Source organism: Halichoerus grypus, chromosome 7 (genome assembly GCF_964656455.1).
Source record: "Halichoerus grypus chromosome 7, mHalGry1.hap1.1, whole genome shotgun sequence".
In the NCBI taxonomy this organism is placed as follows: Eukaryota; Metazoa; Chordata; class Mammalia; order Carnivora; family Phocidae; genus Halichoerus; species Halichoerus grypus.
The window spans coordinates 76,761,798-76,776,998 of NC_135718.1; positions in this window are offsets into that span (position 1 = coordinate 76,761,798).

The following is a 15,201-nucleotide window of genomic DNA, read 5'->3' on the forward strand; positions in this document are numbered from 1 at the left end:
CCTGCCTCAAAGCCTTTCACCAGTGGAACTCTTTTCCTCTGGATGTTCCCATGGCTCTTTCTCTCATTTCCTTCATGTCTTTGTTCAGATGGTACCTCATCAGAAAGACCTTCCCTGATTAGCTGATACATACTGGCACCTCTACTCCCTATCATCCCCTTTCCTTCTTTGATATTCTTCATTATACTTACCATGTCTTGACATATTATATATTTGTTTCTCTGTTTATTGCCTGTCTCCTCCCATTGTAGTATAAATTCCTTGGATTCAGAGATTATATTTTGTTAAATGCTATATTCTTCATCCCGTAATAGATGCTCAATAAATACTGAGTAGTGAATAAATGAATGATAGTTACCAATTCTTGAGTGTTTGCTATATGACCGATACTATACTATACATTATCTCATTTAATCTTTTCAACAAACTGCTGTCCTTATTCCCATATTATAGGTGAGGAAATTGAAATTTAGGAAGATGAGGAAAGTTGCCTAGGGTCGTGGATGGCATCTGTCAGACTGTAAAGCCCGAGCTTTACATTGATTTCTTTGTATCATCCATCCATTAGAACACGTTTTCACACACATTACCTTATATTTACTTTTTTTTTTTTAGATTTTATTTATTTATTTGACAGAGAGAGACACAGTGAGAGAGGGAACACAAGTAGGCGGAGTGGGAGAGGGAGAAGCAGACTTCCCGCTGAGCAGGGAGCCCGATGCGGGGCTCGATCCCAGGACCCTGGGATCATGACCTGAGCCGAAGGCAGATGCTTAACAACTGAGCCACCCAGGCGCCCCTTATTTTTACTTTGATACTTAAAGGAACTCCATGTGAGAGGCAGGAAATATTTTATTATCCTTGTTTAAACAGTGAGAAAATTGTGGCTCAGAAAGCTAAGATATTTACCTAGAGTCTCAGAACTGATAAATGTCACAGTCAGAATTCTAACAATTGTATCTCAAGTACAACAAAGATGTTGTCTCAAAATGGGAATTTATTTTATGAAATAACATGCAACAACTTAAAAATAGTTTACATGGAACCAGTTGCTTTTATTGATAAGAATCAATTTTATTAAAGAACACTGGCAAAGAATCTAGAAGGTATGGACTGTGTATTTATTCCTGAAGCCTTGTCTAGAGCCTTGTGTGTTTCTTTAAAGTTTTTATTTAAATTCCAGTTAGTTAACATACAGTATAATATTAGATTCAGGTGTACAATTTAATGATTCAACACTTCCATACATCTCCCAGTGCTCATCATAACAAGTGCACTCCTTAATGCCCATCACCCATCTAGCCCATCCCCCTACCCACCTCCCCTCTTGCAACCTTTGGTTTGTTCTCTAGCCTTAAGAGTCTCTTATGGTTTGCTTCTCTCTCTCTTCCCCCCCCCTTCTCTTATGTTCATCTCTTTTGTTTCTTAAATTCCACATGAGGGGTGCCTGGGTGGCACAGTGGATTAAGCATCCAACTCTTGGTTTTGGCTCAGGTCGTGATCTCAGGGTTGTGAGATCAAGCCTGACGTCAGGCTCTGGGCTGAGCATGGAGTCTGCCTGAGATTCTCTCTCCCTCTGCCCCTCCCGCTTGTGCTCTCTTTCTCCTAAAACAAATAAATCTTTAAAACAAATTCCACATATAAGTGAAATCATATGGTATTTGTCTTTCTCTGACTGATTTATTTCGCTTATCATAATACTCTCTAACTCCACCCATGTTGTTGCAAATGGGCAAGATTTCATTCTTTTTTTTTTCATTCATAATGGAGTTATATTCCATTATATATATATATATACCACATCTTTATCCATTCATCAGGTGATGGACATTTGGGCTCTTTCCATAATTTGGCTATTGTAGATAATGCTGCTTTAAACAGAGTGCATGTATCCCTTCAAATTAGTATTTTCATATCCTTTGGGTAAATACCTAGTAGTGCAATTGCTGGATGTAGGGCAATTCTAACTTTAAAAAAAAAAAAATTTAAGATTCTATTTATTTGTGTGAGAGAGAGAGGAATGAGCACAAGCAGGGGGAGCAGCAGAGGGAGAGGGAGAAGTAGACTCCCTGCCGAGCAGGGAGCTCGATGTGGGGCTCAATCCCAGGACCCTGGGATCATGACCTGAGCCAAAGGCAGACGCTTAACTGACTGAGCCACCCAGGCGTCCCTATTAGAAATTTTTTGAGGAAACTCCATATTGTTTTCCAGAGTAGCTGCCCCAGATTACATTCCCACCAACAGGGTAAGAAGGTACCATTTTCTCCACATCTTTGCCAATACCTTTTGTTTCTTGTGTTGTTGATTTTAGCCATTCTGAGATCCGTGAGGTGATAGCTCTCTGTAGTTTTGATTTATATTTCCCTGATGATCAGTGATGTTGAGTATTTTTTCTTGTGTCTGTTGGCCACCTGCATGTTTTCTTTGGAAAAATGTTTCTTCGTGTCTTCTTAGAGCTTTGTGTTAATACATGCTTGTTAAATATAACTTCTAAATTTATTGTTCCTGTTGTTTACAGCCCTAGCCCTCTCTTACAAAGCTTCTGGCATCCACTGATGGATGATAATGAGTTCAGTATTAAGAGATGTTTTGCACAGTTTTAACTCCCCCAGGAAAAACAATCAGGCAAAGGGGAATAGGTTTGTGCCTTTTTCCTTCTTCTTCTTTCCTTATCCTTTAAAGCATTGTCCACCCCCAAATTCCCAGGTCATGTCAAGCTGTCCTGGGCTGTCCCATGTCACTCTCATTCTAGTCTGTTTGCCAGGTCCAGCCAGGTCCACACCTCACCCCATCTCCATCTTCCTCTTCTACCTCCAGTCTTTCTCCCACTTCTTTCCCTCGTGTGATTTTACATAAAATGGAAAAGGAGGTGGGAAACAGTTTCTTCAGTCCCTCATTCCTTCTTCTTTGGTAACTCTTGGCCCTCTTTGGGTGCCCAGGGACTGAATGGTCCTTTCCCCTAGAACAGGGAAGACATAATGCTGGGGGTTTCACTGGCCCCATTTCAGGTGTGGAGTCTTGGCCATAATTTAAGCTCCTTGTGTCTCAGTTTCCTCACCTGTGAAATGGCACCTTCCTCCTAAAATGCCATAAATGCCTCCTAAAGTGCCTAAAATGCCACTTGGAGTAGGGAGGGACAGGAAATCTTTGGGAGCCAATCAAATGAATCAGCAACCACTCAGAAGTGATTGCATCTTTTATTATAAAGGTCAGGTGAGCAACTAAAATGTGTGATAAGCACCGTCAAGAATATATTATTATGGGTTAACGTCTTTGGAGCTCACTTTCTTTTATTGCACAACGATATGTGATACCAGGAGACAAACAGATGAGCCAGACCCATTTGGCAAGTATTTAAGTGCTGGGAGAGATCACATACAATTGTACTCCACTAGTAATTTTACTTGAGCAGATACACATTAGCCTGAACTGAAAGCCATAGATCCAGCTGAGATCCTTCATTTTATATTTGAGGACATGAATTCCAAAGAAGAAAGTGAGTTGGTTAATTCACATGGCTAAACAGGGATGAGGCAGGAGGAATGAGCACTCAGCCCAGGACCCTCTCTGCTACAACAACAAATCTAAGTTAAATCAGGGAGCCCTAGATGATAAGCCTAACACCGACTTTCCTGGGAAGAATTGTTTATTAATTCTTTCCCTCCCTTGGGCTGTACAGAGAAGTATCACTCAGCTAACCCCATATGATAACCCAACAGGATCAGATTTAAAGTGCTAACAGATTCATGCACCACCAGCCCACAACTTCCTTTATTTCAGGATTTCCTGAAATGCACAGGTGTGCAAAGCAGTGTCATTGGTCTGAGCTTGGACCATCCCCAAATGAAGCTTTAGGACAGCACACCAGGTTACGGAGTCAGAGTCTGAAAGGTTAGTATGTGTAGGGTGGACAGTTCAAGGGGCTGAACCTGTGTGTGTACGTAATTATCTTTAGTTTATATCATAAACCAATAAAGGCATCACATGTAATGCTTTTATGGATATCTGAACACATAAGTACGTGTTTATGAATGGATGGATTTATAACACTGTAAGTATATATCTTTAGTATTTCCCTCTCTAAATCCTACATGGGTTGGAAGGCTCCCTAAATTCTCCACCACAGATACAGAGGGTCGACGGCTTGGGCGGGGGGTGGAGTCCTGGGCGGGACGCAGTCAGACTTTCCCTTGGCGGTCCATGGACTGGAGGAGTGAAAACAGCAGTTGTGAACTTAATTTCCTTCTGAAGTAGAACCCAGGCTTTGTATTGGACAGATATGTGTTCAGTGCCCACCCACGCGGCTTATTTGCTGTGTGACTTTGGACAGATTCCTTGATATCCCTAAGTCTCATGCGCATCATCTAGAACCACACAAAGCTCTTTCTGGTGGCATCATTGGGCTAATTGGGTGAGATCATACATGTAATGTGCCAATCCCAGTGTTTTGGGGGCCCACAGGGTGCACTTAATAAAAGGGATACGATTATTAGCTGTCACCTTTCAGAACTTCAAAGACATTTTATCCCAAAAGAAGCCACTAAACTCAAAAGCTAAGGGCTCTTAAACAAAATGGAATTACCCATTACTGATGGAACACCCTCCATGTATCCCACACGTACTGGGCTCCAGGGCAGGGCCGGGGGAGGATAGATGTTGGCGTCCAACTGGAGACCAGCTGCTGACTAGGATGTTTGGGATTAACAGTCTTGCCTCATAGAGTTTCACCCGATGTTTTCGAATCACTTTTATAAAGTGTGTGATTGGTTCTTATCTCAGTCTTGCCAGGAGAATTAACCCTCCCCAGGGGGGATAATTAGCATTTTATATGTGACTCAGGTAAGCAGAGTGTTTGAAACTCACCCAAAGGCACTGACCTCAGGAAGCTTCTTTCATTTCTAGCCCCACCCGCTCTTGCCTAATGCCATTGGATGTCTTTGTTTCCTTTGTTTCTTTATTGGTTTTTTTCCAATCAGTTGAACGCAATCAATTGAAATCCTTGCTTAGACTTGCAAGAAAATCTGAGGTGTGTTTGGAACACACATGTGATCACAGCGATGTTTTTTTCAAGTTGTCTTGAGCCACCCCTCTCGCCCTGGATGTCTGTCTTCACAACTCCCCATTTCCTGTTTCCCATCGCTCCCCAATCCCTCCAGACCTCCAGTAGGCATGATGCACTGTTTCCTTCCTGCCTGTCTGCCGACCCGTCTTCTTTCCTTCCTTCACTATAAAATGTGAGTTTCACCTTCCTTTTTATTATGTCCGTAATGCATACATAATTCACATATAAAAATTCAAATGATTCAGATAATCAATATGTCCCCTGGAAAACCAACTTCTGTCCCATTTGCTTTCCCAGAGACAACCACTGTTACTAATTGATATATATCTTTCTGTGTGTTTTCCTCTACAATTATTTGATTGGACCATATAAAATTGTTGGTTTTATAGGTCACAAATGATCAAATAGCAGCAATTTCATATGACTTAATCTACTCTCTCTATACACACCAGTATATATAGACATATATATATATATATGTATGTATACACACACATACATAGAAGTGAAGAGTGCCATTTTATGGATTTTAAAAACACAAATAGGATCATATTATACATATTTTATTATAATTTTTACACAAAGTAATACATCCTGGAAATCTTCTAGGTCCATCACTGCAACCCTACCCAACTCTTTTTGACTGCTGGTAACATTCTTTAGTATGGATCATTTATTTAACTTTTTTCATTCCCTTTTCTATCTCTCTTGTTGTTATAAATTCTACAATATTTGTACATGACTCTTTGCTTGTGTGAGAATATTCAACATTTACTTTCTAAAACAAAGGTTTATGTAAAGAAACACGATAGAAATAAGTTGGTTTGGGGAGCCTGGGTGGCTCAGTCGGTTAAGTGTCTGCCTTTGGCTCAGGTCATGATCTTGGGATCCTGGGATGGAGCCCCACATGGGGTTCCCTGCTCAGCGGGGAGTCTGCTTCTCCCTCCCCCTCTGCCTCTCCCCTTGTTTGTGCTCTCTCTGTGTCTGTCTCTCAAATGGATAAATAAAATCTTTAAAAAAAATAGAAATAAGCTAGTTCTTCTTACTCATATAATTAGTCCATAACATGGGCTGATAGTGTGGTTAATTTTGAGTCCACTCCTCAAAAAGGATTTTTCCATCTGGATGTGAGATGTACGCTGGAGGTAATACTGGTGAAGTATTTCATGCCACGGAGTTGAAATGACTGAACTGGATGAGTCCAAACGTTTCTGTCACCCAAATCCCTCCACCAACCTTTGTATTGGTCTTTACCGTAAACATCTCAGAATTTGAAGGATTTCTTTTTGGCTACCAAATAGCATTTATTGATTGGTACATTTGATTTTACAGGTATTTATCACAGATGGAGAAATATGTCAATCATTCTGATGAAGAGTGTACAAGTGGGGTTGCACTGAGTTACTACGATTCTAGTTCAAAGTGAGGAAATGTAATATTTGAGTTCATCTCAGCCCCTTTCTGAAGGCTGCTGTGTTATTTCATCAGGCTCTTTGAGGGACTGAAAAAAGCTTTGGGCCTCTCTACTACTCTTGTAGAGTGAATAAAAGCTGGGGCTTCACATAGTCTCACACAGAGACTTATCCCAAGAAATGGTCTGTCAAATGAAAGGGACTTGAAGCATTTCAAATGTTTATTAGAATCTCCTGTAAAACATCTGTGAGGACCCAATCTGTATCCCATGGTCAAGCTCTCATTTCTCATTTCTTCACAAATTTCTTGTTTCCCATTTCTCTTGCTCTCAAGATCTCTCTCAACTCACCACTACCGTGAAGATTCTCTCTTCACCTCTCAGTTTCACCTCCATAAAAACTTCCTCCTAACCCAGTGCTGCCCGGTTCTTGACTTCCTTGTCCTCCATCTCTCTCTCTTTCATGTATTTTTTTCCCCTAAAATTTGTTTGCACTCTCCTGTTACATGGTTATCTCAGACTTCTAAGGTAAGAAACCCTGATTTAGGAGATTCTCAGGAAAAGAGGAAGACTGGCTTGTCCCTACCTGTAGGGAGCAGAGAGAAAGATCGCTCCTTCATCTCTCTGGGAAGTCACTGTGTTACCAGGAGAAGGACCTGAGGTGTGTGAGGCTGTCATCATTTCTTAGCTTTTAGTCCCTGAAAATGTGTGTGTAATATATTTTTTTGACCATTTTCTTGGCTCTTTGGAGGAAACTGACAGTAAGATAGAATTCTATGTGTATTCTCTGGACTGTATATAATTGTCCTCCTTCTTGATTTCCCAAAGAAGAAATACTGTGTGTTTCCTAGGAGTGCAGGATCTGCCTCCTTCTGCAAAGGCCTTTGGGGTCCTTACTGGGAGCAGGTGGTAAGAGAGGGAAAGGACCAGGGACTGAAAGCCTGAACTTCTGGGCACAGATTGATGAAGAGCTGAACAGTCATTTGGGGTCCCTGCTGCTACTTCTCTTACCTTGCTCTGCTCCCTTCAGAGTCCCAGGAAAGAACTGTTGGAACATCAGAAAACAATATTAGAACTTTTTTTTGTTCTTCCTTACTTCTTAATCTCATGCTTTTTAGTTTCAGTTTGGGTGTATGTTTTCTAGTGTACGTAATATACACTAATAAAATAGTATACAGATATAGTAACTAAATACGTAAATGTACATATGTTAGGGGTGTTTGCTCAAATCTTTTTACCCACACAGGCACGTTGTCCAAAAGCACATCTGTTATCTGTTCATTCATGTATCCTCATGGAATTCCTGCTATATGTCAGTATTTCTTAGGTGACGGGGACGTGACAGTGAACAAAGGTTGATAATTATTGCTCCACAGGAAGGACTCAACCACCCTTCATTCAGTAAAAATGATTAGCAGTTGATAGTAACTAATGAGACTCTTGCTTCAACTACTTTCAACTCGATGCAGAATCAGCCGCAAGCTTTGTGAAAGGCGTCAGGAAATGTGAGCAAATCCTCCGCGAGGCAAGCTTCTGAGTCTAAACATCTGGATTGGAATAGTATAAATAGATGATTGCTTAATTCTCTTCTCAGAAGAAAGAAGAGCCTAGGAGTGAGTGGGAAGAAGAATTGCTGAGAAATTGTCGAAAGAACATAAGCTTTGGGACTGCAGTGGGGAGGGAGAGCTCTTCCTTCTAAATCGCCTGTGGCATCACCATTAAAGCATAGCGCAAATTTCGATAAATTATTCTGCCAGATAAACATTTGGTGTAAGCGTCCCAGACAAGAGGAACCGTGGTAAGATTTTTGTATACATCGTGTCGCGCCAGGTAGGTATTACTATTCCCTTTCTCTAGATGAGCACACTGAGATTCAGTTAAATAAATTTCCTAAGGCCCCAGCAGCTAGTCAGGGAGGCTGGATCACATCCAAGTGTGATGCCAAATCCACGTCCTTAGCCGGTACACTGTGTCACCTGAGGGGCAGGGAGAGCAGGAGGGACCAGAGCAGAGATCACGGTGAAAATTTAGAAGAAGCAAACTCAAGTATTGTGACCGTTCTCTTGTCAATTCTTCTCTTTTCATCCTTGGTCCTTACATGGAAACATGGTAAGAACAGAATTCAAAGAATACCTAGGCATGCTCAGGTTAAGTTCTTGGTTAGCATGCCATAAAAATCCACTGCGTGTGGGTGGGGAGGAGCTTGGGGGTCGGTGGTAGGATGGAGGTGCTCTTCTGGTACCGATCACGGCTCCTGGGAGTTAGGTTGAGTTGGGGTCCTCATCCTGCCACTTTCTGACCAGTTCTTCACCATCTCTGAGCTTGAGCGTCCTCCTCTCCGAGTTAGAGCTTAGTTCCACTTAGCATGGAGCGTGAGAACTAGAGATGGTGTGTGCAGAGGGTTTACACAGCGACATGGCACAGAGCAAGACTCTGGGAAGCTCTTTTCTTTCTCCCGAAGGAAGCCGATCCACCTGCTTTCCTGCTGGTGTGAATAAGCAGCTACAAACCCTGCAACTGAGACCCGGTTTTACTGCAGTCAGAAGCAAGGGTGTGTCCTGACTGCGTGTAAGCTGTGCCCTAAGCGCTTGTGGACGTGATCTTCAGTGCCTGCACTGACCCTCCAAATCATGCTATCCTTTCCCTTTCAGAGATTAGCAAAGTGGCACTCCCAAGGTCCTGGGGTGCCCCATGGGAAGCAGCAGAGCTGGGGCAGTCCGCTGCGGAGCTGTACTCCCTGTCCACCTGTCCCTGTCCTCTGGCCACAGCCGCAGGAGGAGGCAGGGACACGTCCTCCTCATGTCCGGTCCGAGAAAAGAAGCAAGTACATTTCCCAATATTGTGAACCAGGCCTTATTTTTATGGGAACCATAGAAAGTGACAAGCCGCTGCTTCCCGTCTCGTTTGGTGGGAAGAATGTCCTAGAACTGCTGTGGAAGCAGAAGGAGGACGACGTGACAGGAGGGAATGAAGAGGGAGCTTTACATATTTCCCTTTTTGCTCTGATTCAAGGTCCCTGAAACAGAACTATTTGGGAACCGCTGAGCAGGGAGCCTGATGCGGGACTCGATCCCAGGACCCTGAGCTCATGACCTGAGCTGAAGGCAGATGCTCATCCCTGATAATGATTAATAGTAAGAAATTTGGTGAGGGCGCCTGGGAGGCTCAGTTGGTGAAGCTTCTGCCTTCGGCTCAGGTCATGATCCCTGGTCCTGCTCAGCGGGAGGCCTGCTTCTCTCTCTCTCTCTGACCCTCCCCCTGCTTGTGCTCTCTCTCTCTCTCTCTCAGATAAATAAATAAAATCTTTAAAAAAAAAAAAAGAAAGATATTTGATATCAGGTAGAAGAGCATTTAATTCACAGCTTTGCAATTTCTTAGCTCTGCGAACCTGGGAGTGCCCATCCCGATCGTGTGTTCCTTCCACTACAACATGGGATCAGATGTTCACTGGGTGATGACCGAGCAACAACTCTATGCCATGCTCTCTTCTCGGCACACAGGGTAGAGTGGAGCACAAGGAAAACAGAAGCCTTTGCCTCATGGAGCCTATATTCAAGGCAGGGGGTAGAAATAATAAGATACCCAAATAAAAATAGGTAATGTATTAGGGCAAAGAAGAGGAGGTAAAACAAGAAGAAAAGATATGAGTCATTTGGTGGAGGAGTTGGAATTTTAGGATGCCTAGGGCAGGTCTCACTGAGAACGTGTTTTCTGAGTAAGGGACGAAGGAAGCCAGGAGCAAGCTGTGCAGATTGCTGCGGGTGGTGGGGACGTGGTGCATGCATGGGTTCATTGCTTAGGAGGAAAGTTCCAGGCTAGATGTCTAACTTAGAAGTCATCGCTTAATAGATGATATTAAGATTAAAGCCATCAGATGGAATGAGCTCACCACAAATTTCCACATCCTGAACCCTAACTCACGCCAGTGTGTGCAAATACGAAAGAGAAAGTTCCAGCAGCAGAGCCTGAGAAGAAATAGCAAGAAATGTAGGAGAGTAACCAGGGGAGTGGGGTGTCCCGGTGTCTCAAGGCAGAAGGGATGTCTCTGATACAGGAGCCAGGAAGATAAGGTCTGGGAAACAAATCCTGGATTTAGGGGCGTAACCGTCACCGGTGTCCTGCAGAACGTCTGTTATTGGGAGACAAAAACCTACTTGGAGTGGGTATAAGAGAAAAAGGAAAGGAAGGAAGAAGGAGATTGCGTCCAGATAACTCTTTCAAGATGTTTTGCTGTGTGGGGAAGAAAAAACATACGCGTTTGGTGACGACAAGAGGGGGTTTATTTATTTGTTATTCCGATGAAGGGAAAAAAAATCCCAAACATATTTGTACGCTAAACGCCAACGTATGCTAGTGGAAGAGATCCTTAGACTGCAAAAAGCAGATGAGGTTTCCAAAGGATGAGAACAGGGATGATAGTAAGAACAACAGCAATAAAATTGTAATGGATTTTTTTCTATTAAATACCTCCTGTGGGGTCAGGTTCTGTCTTAGGCTCTTTGCGTCAGTCATCACCCCCCTAAAATACCTTCCTTGTCCTTTCTGTTTGCAAACGAGGAAACCAGGGTGTGACATGGTCCTTGTCATGCTGTGGAGCAAGGAATCTCACAGCTCGGGGCGCCTGCAAGTCACCTGGGGATCTTGTGAAAATGCAGACTTTGATTCAGTAGGTCTGGGCTGGGTCTTGAGAGTCTGCACTTCTGACATGCCCCCAGGTGATGCTCGCCCTACAACCGTCTGAAACGTCAAGATTCTCCCACTGAGGCGCCTCAAAGTGTCTGGGCCAGATGTGCTGTTCTAGTCACGATGAAGTGTCCGCTCAGCTCAGTGCGTTCTTGAGATTATGAGGCTGACGCGCTGTCTTCCGCTAAGGAGGCAGGTGCAATTCCTTCTCAGCCGGCCTCCCGGCGGTCCCTGCATCTGTGGTACAACAGATCCCAGGTAGTCCCACCTGTAGACCCCAATTGAAAAAATCACTGACATCGCGGCTCAACCTGAACGTTTGCCTTTGGCATCAGTGATGTGGGGTGCAAGATGAAGCATCCAGATTTGGGGGTTACATGCAGTTGGGTTTCACCGCTGGCTCTGCTATTTATTAAATGTGTGATCTGAGCACATTTTGGACTCATGACCTTATCTCTGAAATGGGGATAATGCTCTCCAATTTGCAGTACTGCATCCCAGTTAAAAGTGTGGCCATTAGAAAGATTAGTGAGTTCACATCTCAGTGCCATGATTTCCTGGTTGTGTTCCGAACTCCTCTGGGCCTCAGGGTTTCTCATCTGGAAAATGAGAATTGTATGCCTACTTCATATGGTTGGTAGGAAAATCAAATGAGATAGTCCACTTAGCGATCAATAAATGTTGGTTCTTATTACTCATAGGAATGGCACCGTTACAGGGCTTTTGTGAGGATTGATTGAGATACAGCTGTGAAGTGCACAGTACAGGGGCGCGGTTGGTGAAGCATCCAACTCTGGTTTCGGCTCAGGTCATGATCTCGGGGTCGTGAGATCGAGCCCCATGTTGGGCTCCACGCTGAGTGCAGAGTCTGCTGAAGTTTCTCTCTCCCTCTCCCTCTGCTTCTCCCTGACTCACTCGCTCTCTCTCTCTCTCTCAAATAAATAAATAAATCTTAAAAAAAAGAAAGTGCACAGTACAACAGCTTACATGGAGGGAGCTCTCCAGACATCTTTGTTTTCCTTGCCCCCTGACTGACAAAGTAAGCCGGCAACTCTGGAGTTCATTGATGAAGTTTGTTAGTGGAAAATTTGAAAGGGAGACAGAGAGAGAGAGAGAGAGAAGGGGGGGAGAGAGAGAGAGAGAAGCACTGTATGTACCAGGGCTTAGCAATATCTTCATTCAGACAGAGGCATAACTGAAGAATAAAAGGAATCACAGAAAAAAAATACATCAACTACATTCCTTATGCTGTGCCTTTGATTCTCTTGACTTATTCCTCCCATAACTAGAAGCCTGCGTCTGCCACTCACATTTGCCGACTTGGCGCCCCTCCCTCCTGGCAACCGTCAGTTTTTTCTCTGTCTTTGTGGGTCTGATTCTGCTTTTTGTTTGTTTATTCATTTGTTTTATTCTCAGATCCCAAATATGTGTGAAATCATATGGTGTTTTTCTTGCTCAGTCTGACTCATTTCTCTTAGTTTAATACCTTCTAGGTCCATCCATGTTGTCTCAAATGGCACAATCTCGTCCATTTTTATGGCTAGGTAATATTCCTGTGTGTGTGTGTGTGTGTGTGTGTGTGTGCGCACCTTCTTTATCCATTCATCTATTGATGGACACTTAGGTTGTGTCCATATCTTGGCTATTGTAAATACTGCTGCAATAAACACAGGGGTACATGTATCTTTTCAAATTAGTGTTTTCATTTATTTGGGTAAATACCCAGTAGTGGAATTATTAGATCATATAGTATTTCCATTTTTAATTTTTTGAAGAAGTGTCACTATCTTGGACCAGAACTCCCATTATATATTGTTTTGTGTCTACCTGCTTTCACAGAATATAATGTTATTGAGATCCATCTATGTTGTTTATGTCAATAGTTAGTTCTTTTCTATTGCCGAGAAGAATTCCATGGTATGGAAATATCAGAACTATTTTTATTCTTTAATCAATTGACAAACATTTGGTTTATTTCCAGTCTGGGGCAATTATGAATAAAGCTACTGTGAACATTCATATACAGTTCTTTATGTGAACATATGTTTTTATTTCTCTTGGGTAATTACCTAGGAGAATTGATGAGTTATATGGTAAGTGTATTTTTAAAATAAACTTCATCACCATAATTCCAATCAGGAAGCATGTTAATATCACATATACTTTTTAGACAATATACAGATTATATCAAGATTATGGAGCTGATCGAAGTATGCATATGTTTTTTTATAAGATGTCATGACTCTTTTCCAAAATACTTGTACCATTTTGCATATCTGCAATGTATGAGAGTTCCTGTTGCTACACATCCTCACTAAAACTTGTAATTACCAGTCTTTTTAATCCTAGCTATTCTATGAGCACATGGTATTATCTCATTGTGCTTTCAGAATAAAATATTTTCAAGAATAATTATGTTGAGAATCTTTTTGTGTCTTATGACTTCTCCTAGATATTCTTTTGTGAAGGGTCTTTTTGACTTTTTTGGGGGTGTATTTAAATATTTTTTGGTCTTCTTATCATTGAGTTTACAATGTCTTAGTATATTTGTATACTTTTTATAATAAATATTTTCTGCTTAACTGTAACTTGCCTTTTTATTTTGTTAACGGTCTTTCATGAAGCAGAAGGTTTGCATTTTGATGAAGTCCATTTGATCAGTGTTCTCTTTTACGGTTCACTGTGATTGGAAAACCTATCTAGAAAAACCTAACCCAAATTTGCAAAGATGTTCTACTATTTTTATTCTAGGAGCTTTATGTTTATAGACGCTGGAGTTAACTATCGTGTGTGGTGTGAGGCAAGGGTTGAAGTTCATTGTTTTCCACACAGATATTTAATATTTTCAGCACCCTTGTGGAAAAGACTATCTTTTCTGCATTTCTCCATCTTCCCATTTGCCTATAGCCAATCGACTGTATATATGTGTGGGTCTATTTCTGGACTTTCTATTCGGTTCCAGTGATCTATTTGTCTATGCTGACACCAAGACCATACTGTCTTTATGACTGTAGCTTTGTAGGAAAGTTTTTAATCAGGGAGCATGAGTCTTCCCACCTCGTCCCTTGTTCTAGACTGGTTTGGCTCTTCCAGGTCTCTTGAATTGCCGTATCATTTTAGAATTAGCTTGTCAATTTTTACCGAAAAGCTGCTAGCATTTTTACTGATTTTTTGGTTAAGGTAGAGATCCAATTTTGTTTTTAAAAAATATAGATGATTTTTCCAGCACCATTAAAAAAATTCATCCCTACTGATTTGCACTACCATGTGTCTCATGTATGGAATGCAGATGGACATTTGCATTTATTTCTAGGCTGTATCTGTTCTGTTTCATTGATACTTTTATTTTTTTTCTTGTGCTAATAAATCAAAATACTGTGTTAATCATTACAACTTTATAATAATTTGAGGGTTATCTGGTAAGAGCCATCACCCTTCCTTGTTCTTTGATTTTAAGAGTGACCACCCTTAGCATTTTTATTTTCCACATTACCTTGCCAATTCCTACAAAAAACAAATCTGTTGTATTCTGACTGGAATCGCCTTCGATGAACTTGGGGAGAACGAACACCTTTATGATATTAAATCTTTTAATTGATTGAGCCCGTTTTATTTCTACATTTGTTTAATTCTTGTTCAATGCTTAGAATAAAAAAATTAACTTTTCTCAATAAATATCTTACACACATTTGTTAGATTTATTATTCTAAATGGTACAATTTTGGGAGTTATTGCAAATGGATTGCTTCTTTTTTTAAAAAGATTTTATTTATTTATTTGAGAGAGAAAGAGAGAGAGAGAGAGAACGAGCAGAAGGAGAGGGAGAAGCAGACTCCCTGCTGAGCAGGGAGCTTGACGCAGGGCTCTATCCCAGGACCCTGGCATCATGACCTGACCCAAAGGCAGATGCTTAACCGACTGAGCCACTCAGGTGCCCCTGGATTTTTTTTCTTAAAAATCACTGTGTTGTACAGAAATGCAAATGACTTATTTTGATTTTATACCCAGCTACACTCTTAACGGTAAAATAATTTTTAAAAATTCT